Below are 7730 nucleotides of genomic sequence, written 5' to 3'. Positions count from 1 at the left end.
CACTGCAACTGCACGAGCAACGCTGAAGAGGAAACATCCGGAGGGACAGCGGCTCATCCCTGGTCTAGCCGCCTTGCAATCAGCCTCTGGGTGCCGAGCCAGCCTCTCCCTTTGGCCTGGGGTTGTCAGGCACTTGCCTCAGTCAGGGTTAGCTTCCTGCCTTTCCTGAGTCCACAGGGTGTTTCAGGGTGGTCCCCTCCCTGGGGGTGTTCACTGCCGTGATTTACTCTGGGGGAAGTCCTCATCTTTACCTTCGCAACCGCTGTCCTTGTGCCTGCCTCTCCCCGTTCCTCCAGACCCTTCATCTTTGTCGGCCGGTTTCTTGTTTCTTGCAAACTGTCCTGTGGATTTCATTCCCTGGACTCAAGGAGGCAACATGGCTCTGGCTTTGCTATCTGTGCCAAGATGCCCATCGGCCGCTGAATGAATGGACCAAGGAGCTATCAGAGAAACTTGTATTTCATGAAGCTGTGCTCGGTCAATAGGCTGCCAGCCCACATCTAGGCTGCACTGCCCAGGGCCGGCGCTCCTCAGCCCTGGCCCACTGAAGCTCAGGTCCCGGCTAGGCACAGTGAATACTTAATCTAACAAAAGCCCAGCTTTACCCACACGTGTCCACTTCCGTGGGCACAGGAGCTCAGCTGAGGGTCAGAGGATTCCACTCGCTCTGTGTCCAGCAGGAGGACAGCCCTGGAAGTCCTCCCTCCAGGGCTCTCCTCTTCTGTCCTGCAGGGTCACGATGAGTCAGACTGGAGTGGACAGTGATGAGTTAAGATGGCCGCACACGCAAGCCACTTCAGTTAACACTAAGACATGGGAGCCCGGCCAAGCCTATGGCCATGGATCTTGAAAGGGTTGGTTCTGTCTGGGGAAGTAAGAGCCATACAAAGGAGAGACTGTAATTAACCCCCACAGGGAGCAAACCTCACCCTGCTTCCCAGCGGCTGATTGTTCCCGGATCCGCATTTGTATTAGAATAATTATCCTGGCACATTCCCTTGAAAAGGCTTTTCTGAAGCAAAAGAGAAAATGTCATTATAACTTCAGAGAAGAGGTGTCGCGTGGGGGGGAGAGCCAGGAGGCCTCACTCCAGAGGAATGCTAAATTAGTCTGCGCTTCTCAAGACCTGTAATTAGGACGTGGTGTGTCATCGCTCAGATAATGTTTTCTTGCTTAAATTGCATTTCATAATGAGCTACTCAGGTTTCAGTAAAGCAGCCCCAGTCAGGGTAATATTATTCCCCTCAAAGGTGGAGAAATGACCATGGCAGTCACAGCAGTGCCATCTAGCGGAGCGCTCTGGGAACTGCAGTGCTGTTGTGTGCTGCCCAGTTGATTTTCTGAAGAGTAGCTGTGCCCCTTTCCAGCATCCCACCCTCCCTCTCCCGCCCCACCTGGGACTTCCAGGCTGTCCCCTTCAGAGCCTGTGGCCCTCCAGAGGCACTGTGGAGTCAATGCCATCTCATGGCGACCTGTGCACAACAGAAAAGAGCACGCCTGTCTGTCCTGCGCCATCCTCACCAGCACTGCTGTGCCTGAGCCCGTGGTTGCAGCCGCTGTGTCCATCCATCTCCTTGTTGGGCTTCCTCTTTTATTCACTGCCCTCCACTTTGCCAAGCGTGATGTCCTTCTCCATAGACTGGCCTCTGCTCACAACACGTCCAAAGTGCGTAAGATGAGGTTGCCACCCTTGCTCCTAAGGAGCTCTCTGGCCGAACTTCTTCCAAGACAGACCTGTGGTTCTTGGGGCAGACCATGGTGCTTCGATATCTTTCGCCAGTACCATCGTCCAATACATTGATCCTCTCTCTGTCTTCCCATTTAGTGTGTGGCTTTCCCATGCACATGGGTGGTTGGAAATGCCCTGGCTTAAGTCAGCGGCATCTTAGTCTTCAAAATAACCTCCTTGCTTTTCAACATTTTAAAGAGGTCTTGTTCAGCAGATTGACCCGGTGCAATGTGTCACTTTATCTCTTCACTGCTGCTTCTATGAGAACTGATTGTGGATCCAAACACGACAGAATCTTTGACAACTGCAAGTTCACTCCATTTTACACGATGTTACCTGTCGGTCCATTGGTGAGGATTTGGGTCTTCTTTGCACTGAGTTGTCACCCATACTGAAGGCTGCAGTCCTTGATCTTCAGCAAGTGCTTCAGGTCCTCCTTGCTTTCGGCATGCAAAGTTCTGCCCTCTGCATACTGCAGGTTGTTGATAAGCCTTCCTCCGATCCTGATGCCACGTTCTTCATGTCGTCCAGTTTCTCTGATGATTTGCTCAACATAGAGATTGGACAGGCATGGTGAGAGGATACAATCCTGACGCACACCTTTCCTGATTCTAAACCCTGCAGTATATCTTTGTTCGATTTCCACTACTGCCTCACAATCCATGTACACATTCCGAATGAGCACAATGCAGCGTTCTGGAATTCCCATTCTTCTCACGGCCACCCATAGTTAATTATGATCCACACAGGCAAATGCCTTGGCGCAGTCAATAAAACACAGACAGCTTTCTGGTAGTCTCTGCTTTGAGCCAAGATCCATCTGACATCAGCCATGATATTTCTTATTCTCTTCGAAATCTGGCCTGAACCATTGGCAATTCCCCGTTAATGTACGGCTACCACCATTGTTGGATAATCTTCAGCAAAATTTTACTGGCCTGTGATATCAGTGATCCTGTGCTGTAGTTTGAGCATTCAGTTCGGTCACCTTTCTTTGGAATGGGTACAAGTACGGATCTCTTTCTGTCAGGCAGCCTGAGTAGCTGTCTTCCAAATTTCTTGCCATAGATGAGTGGGTGCTTCCAGTACTTCATCTGCTTGTTGAAGTATTTCCAAGGGTATTCCATCAATTCCTGCCTGGTTTGTGGCAAATACTTTCAGGACACCTTGAATTTCTTCCTTCAGCACCATTGGCTCTTGCTCATATGCTGCCTGCTGACATGGTTGGGTGCCAGTCAATTCATTTTGGTGCAGGGCTCTGTGTATTCTTTCCATACTCTTTCGATGCTTCCTGCACCAGTCAGTATTTTGCCCATAAAATCTTTCAATATTGCAACTCAAGGCTTGAATTTTTTCTTGAGTTCTTTCAGTATCATGTGCTGAGCATATTCTTCCCTTTTGATTTCTTAATTCTAGGTCTTTGCACATTTCATTACAATAATTGTCTTTGCCCTCTTAAACTGCCATTTAAAAATTTCTAGTCAGCTCTTTGATGTCATCATCTCTGACATTTTTAAGCTACTCTACAGTTAAGAGCAAGTTTCAGAATCTCTTCTGACATTGACTTTGATGTTACTCTTTATTTCCTGTCTGTTTAATGACCTTTTGCTCTCCTCATGAATGATGTTCTTGATATCCTCCCACAGCTCATCAGGTCTTCCGTCATTAGTGTTCAATGAGATGTGTGAGTCTGGGTAGACTACAGAAACAAATTAATAGACACTCGTGTGCATAAGAAAGAGCTTGATAGGAAAGAGTAATTGAATATTGAGAAAACATCCCAGTCCAGCCCAGATAAAAATCAAACCCGTAAGTTTGATATTAGTCCATATATCCGATAGCAATCTATAAATTCCTCTTAAGACTCACACGACACATGCAATGATGATGACTGCAGGAAGATCACAGGCCAGTGGGAGGAAAGTTGTGGATTCAGTGGCGGTGGAAGCATCTCAGCGTTGGCGTGGGTCTCCACAGGCCTCCTCCAGCTCCAGGGTTCTGGCTCCATCAGTGTAGCTTCATGTGGCTTGTCAGCAGGAAGACGAAGCAGAGAGAGTGTGTGTCCCATGTCCAGAGAGGAAGACAGGAGCTCCCAGAATCCTCAGGAGAAAGCCATGCCTACACAGAGTCTTCATTGGCTATGACCTGATTGATAGGCTCGGCTTCACCCCTTCGCAAGTTGACAGATTATGGAACTGCCACATGCAACAAATGTGTTCTTGAGATGCTTTTGAAAGTCAGGTGTGATAAACTCAAGACCAAATTTTGCCTTTCAAGGACTTTTCATTTTCTTCTACCTTAATGTGAACTTACATATGAGCAATTGATGGTCTGTTCCACTATCAAGTCCCTGGGATGGTTTTAGTTGTTGACATTGAGCTTCTTCATCATCTCTTCCCACAGTCACAGTCGGTTTGATTCTGTGTGTTCTACCGGGGAAAATCCACAAGCATCTTGTGTTGTTGAAAAAAAGCTATTTGCTACGAGTAAGGTGATGGTCTAGCAAAATTCTACCGTGAAATCTCCAGCTTCATTTGTATCACAAAGTCCATATTTTCCAAGTACTGATCCTTCCTCTTTGTTTCCAACGTTTGCATTCCAATCACTGATATTTATCAATGCATCTTGATTGTATATGTGTTCACTTCCTGACAAGTCGGTAGAATTCTTGAATTTCTTCATCACTAGCTTTTGTGGTTGGTGCATCAATCTGAAGAATAGTTGTGTTGATTGGATTTCCTTGAAGGCAGATAGATGCAGTCCTATCACAGGCAGCATTGTACTTCATGATTGATTTGCAATGTCCTTTCTGTCAATGAATGTCACGCCATTCCTCTTGACTGTGTTATTCCTGGTATAGTAAATCATCGGATTTGGCTGATTCTAAAAGGCCAATACCAGTCCATTTCAGCTCAGTAATGCTTGGGATATCGATCTTTATGCATTCCATTTCATTTTTGTCGATTTCTAATTTTCCTAGATTCGTGCTTTGCACATTCCAGGTTCCTATCATTAGAAAATTTTTTCAGATGTTTGTCTCGAGTCGTGCCCCGTCAGCAAATGAAGATCTGGAAGGCTCCTCTACCACAGGATTTCCCAGACCAGGTCACCATGGTGGACTCCACTCAGAGATCAGCTGCCCCTCAGTCACATTCCGAGTGCCCGCTGCCCCGCAGGGCCCCACCTCTGTCACTACCTGCCAGTGTTCTGCCTCCATTCATTAGGTCTTCAGTATCTGACAGTGTTGTGCAGCCACGCATAATGTTTTCAGCATCTCCTTCTTCCGAAGTGGGGAGCTGTGTCCTTCTCCGTCAACTGATGAAGAATTAGCCTGGCAGCTCCGCGGAGGCCTGTTCCTCTTGTGAAAGGAATTTGAATGAATTTGTGAACTTGAAATAACAGGGACATTGCTTCCAGCATCACAGCAACGTGCTAGTGCCAAAGTACGACGAACTGACAGATCGGTAGACCGAGGGGCAGGTGATTGTTTATCTTCAGAAGAACCGTGGAACCTTGTAAGAGAGGCCACAGCCCACATACCCCCCTCTGTGCCAGCTGAAGGCAGATCCCACGCCCCAGGTGGGCACTCTGGGGGACACGAGCCTGTCATTGTTCCTCCTCCCAGGTGAGCAGTGCTGGACCCAGCTGGGGGAGGGTACCAGAGGGACTCCACAGGAGGGCTCCCCAGCAGATCTCCTCTGAGGGTAATTTCCTGCCTAGAATCCATCCGATGCATGGAGAAAAGAAGGGAACTGTCAAAGACTTATCTTCCTTGGATCCAAAATCCATGTGCTTGGAAAAGACACAAGACCTCTTTAAAGTGCTGAAGGGATGTCACAGGAGTTAAGCAAGCAAACTGAAATAGAGGCAAGAAAGAGGAGACGGAGGAGACACCCCTCTTTTTGTTTGTTTTTGTGTTTATTTTACCCAGTTTGAAACTAGCCCCAGCTCCAAGACCACTGACAGGCAGTATTAATGTTTCTTTTCTTCCTTCTACGACCACCCAGACCAGTGTTTTGATCTGAAGGGAAAGGGAACTGGAGGGTGGCCAGGAGGCCCTTTAAAGCCCTTGAGAGCAGTCAGCAGACTTGTCTTAGAGCAGTGCCTGAAGGGCGGGTCCCATGCCCCAGGGCAAGGCTGGTTCCAGTTCCCTACAGCCTTCTCGGTTCCTCAGAGGGCAGGTATGAGTCAGCGCTTCCAGGGCATGTCCTAGTGCCTCAGGTCAGAGTCCAGAATGTTCCTACAGTTCATTTCAGGCCTCCAGTTCCTGCAGCACCCACCAGGCAGGGAACTTAGAACCATGTTCTAGATGTATGAGAGGCGGCCTGGGAAGGGTTGGGTGGGCAGGATCGAGGCACCCTTCCATCTCAGGCCCTGGACAGAGGCATACCAGATATTATCTGACTGCCACCTCAAAATGCCCCCTGCTTGGGCCAGGTCCGGACCACACAGCCCCTTCCCCCAGCCTCTCAGAAAGACACATGCTCTGCTGGACTTTGCAGCCCCTGCCCCCAGCATTCTGAGGAGCTTCTCTCTCCGGGCAGGGTCCACACAGCCCTTCCGCCTCTGCCTCAAGGCCTTGCAGCTGCAGCACGAAAAGCCCCTTCCCCTGATCTGTACATATGCCCTTGACTCGGACCCTATGCAAGTCCCACCGCCTCACTGCCAGGTGCAATTTCCATGACCTAACTCTGTGGATCTGGGAACCTGCCCAGGAGCTCAAGGTGCTCCTGTCCCTTTCTCTGCTCTCCCCTCCCTCCCGGGAGTTCTTTCCCTCAATAAAATCTCTCTCCACTTCACATGCCCGGCTAAATTCTATCTCCGTACTGTGTCTCCGTTTGTCTCCTCTCATCTTGGTGCACGAAACCCAGGAGGAGTAAGAGGTGTCTTGATGCGCCCCACCTGCCCTTGGATGAGTGTGACACCCCTCTCTCCTCCATCCCCCTTACCTGGGACCACGACCTCTCAGTTGCCATCCACTGCATCTATGAGTGAGTACCTGACTAAATTTTATTTCTGTTATTGTGACCCCTGCCCCTTGCTGCTGGGTTGCTCAGAGGCTCTGTTCATTCACTTCATGTCTGAATCGTGGGCCCATGGCAGAGCAGCATCCAAAGGACAGCACTTGGGGACGCTTGAGTCTCAGTGCTCCTTTTCTGGGGTAGCTGGGAAGAGAGGCTTCCCTCTCTGCCCCTCACCCACCCCCATTTCCAAGGGTCAGAGACAGTTGGGGACTGGGACACCTGGGTCTCTGTTTCCTTTCCAGGGAATTGGGAGGATGCTGAGCCGCCTCCCTTCATCCAACGGTTGGAGACATTCAGGGCCACCGGATTCTCTCTGCTCCTTCTCCAAGGGAGCTGGGAAGTCAGGCTTCCCCCTTCTCTTCCAGAGGCCCAGTTGGATACTCATGATGCTGATTGTCTAGCTCAGTGTCTTCCAGGAATCCTGCAGCATGGGAAACAAAAATTCCAAGCCAGACTCCTCCACACCTGTAGGTGGCCTCCTGGCTAATCTCTCAACCCAACCCTTGGCTTAAAGCCAGACCTCTGGCCCAAATGCCTTGGTTTTTTACTGCAGTTCGGTTTGGCCCCAATATAAGCTAGACAATGGGTCTCAATGTCCAGAAGATGGTACTTTAGATTTCAACATTTTGGATGATCTCAGTAATGTTTGCCAGGGAACTGGCAAATGGCCTGAGGTCCCCTACGTCCAAACTTTCTTCCTTCTACACTCCCATCCCTCTCTGTGTATTCCCTGTCACCTCACTTGAGTTCTTTTAGCCCAATACTCTAACCAGAAACACTTGCCAGCTCAAACAGACCCACTGCTCCCCAATCAGGTCCCTGTCAGTGCTCCCCCTCATCTTTCTCTGAACACCCTAACTCCTTGTCCGTGTCCCCAGTAAGGCCTCCTCCATATTCTGGTTGCCCTTCATTATCACCTCCCTCCACTGCCCCCTCAACTCCCAACCACATCTTCTGCCGTTCCTCCCAGCCCTTAT

General features: G+C 49.5%; 1 non-coding gene across 1 annotated transcript; it reads right to left on the bottom strand.

The window, feature by feature from the left end:
* Nucleotides 1-5655: 5655 nt before the first annotated feature.
* Nucleotides 5656-5775, bottom strand: LOC142427141 (small nucleolar RNA SNORA61). Its single transcript, XR_012779958.1, has one exon. It is a non-coding gene; the product is annotated as a small nucleolar RNA SNORA61 (small nucleolar RNA).
* Nucleotides 5776-7730: the final 1955 nt, after the last annotated feature.

This window comes from Tenrec ecaudatus, chromosome 14 (genome assembly GCF_050624435.1).
Source record: "Tenrec ecaudatus isolate mTenEca1 chromosome 14, mTenEca1.hap1, whole genome shotgun sequence".
NCBI lineage: Eukaryota > Metazoa > Chordata > Mammalia > Afrosoricida > Tenrecidae > Tenrec > Tenrec ecaudatus.
The sequence above is the reverse complement of the archived record's forward strand: the minus strand, read 5'-3'. Positions and strand labels throughout refer to the sequence as shown.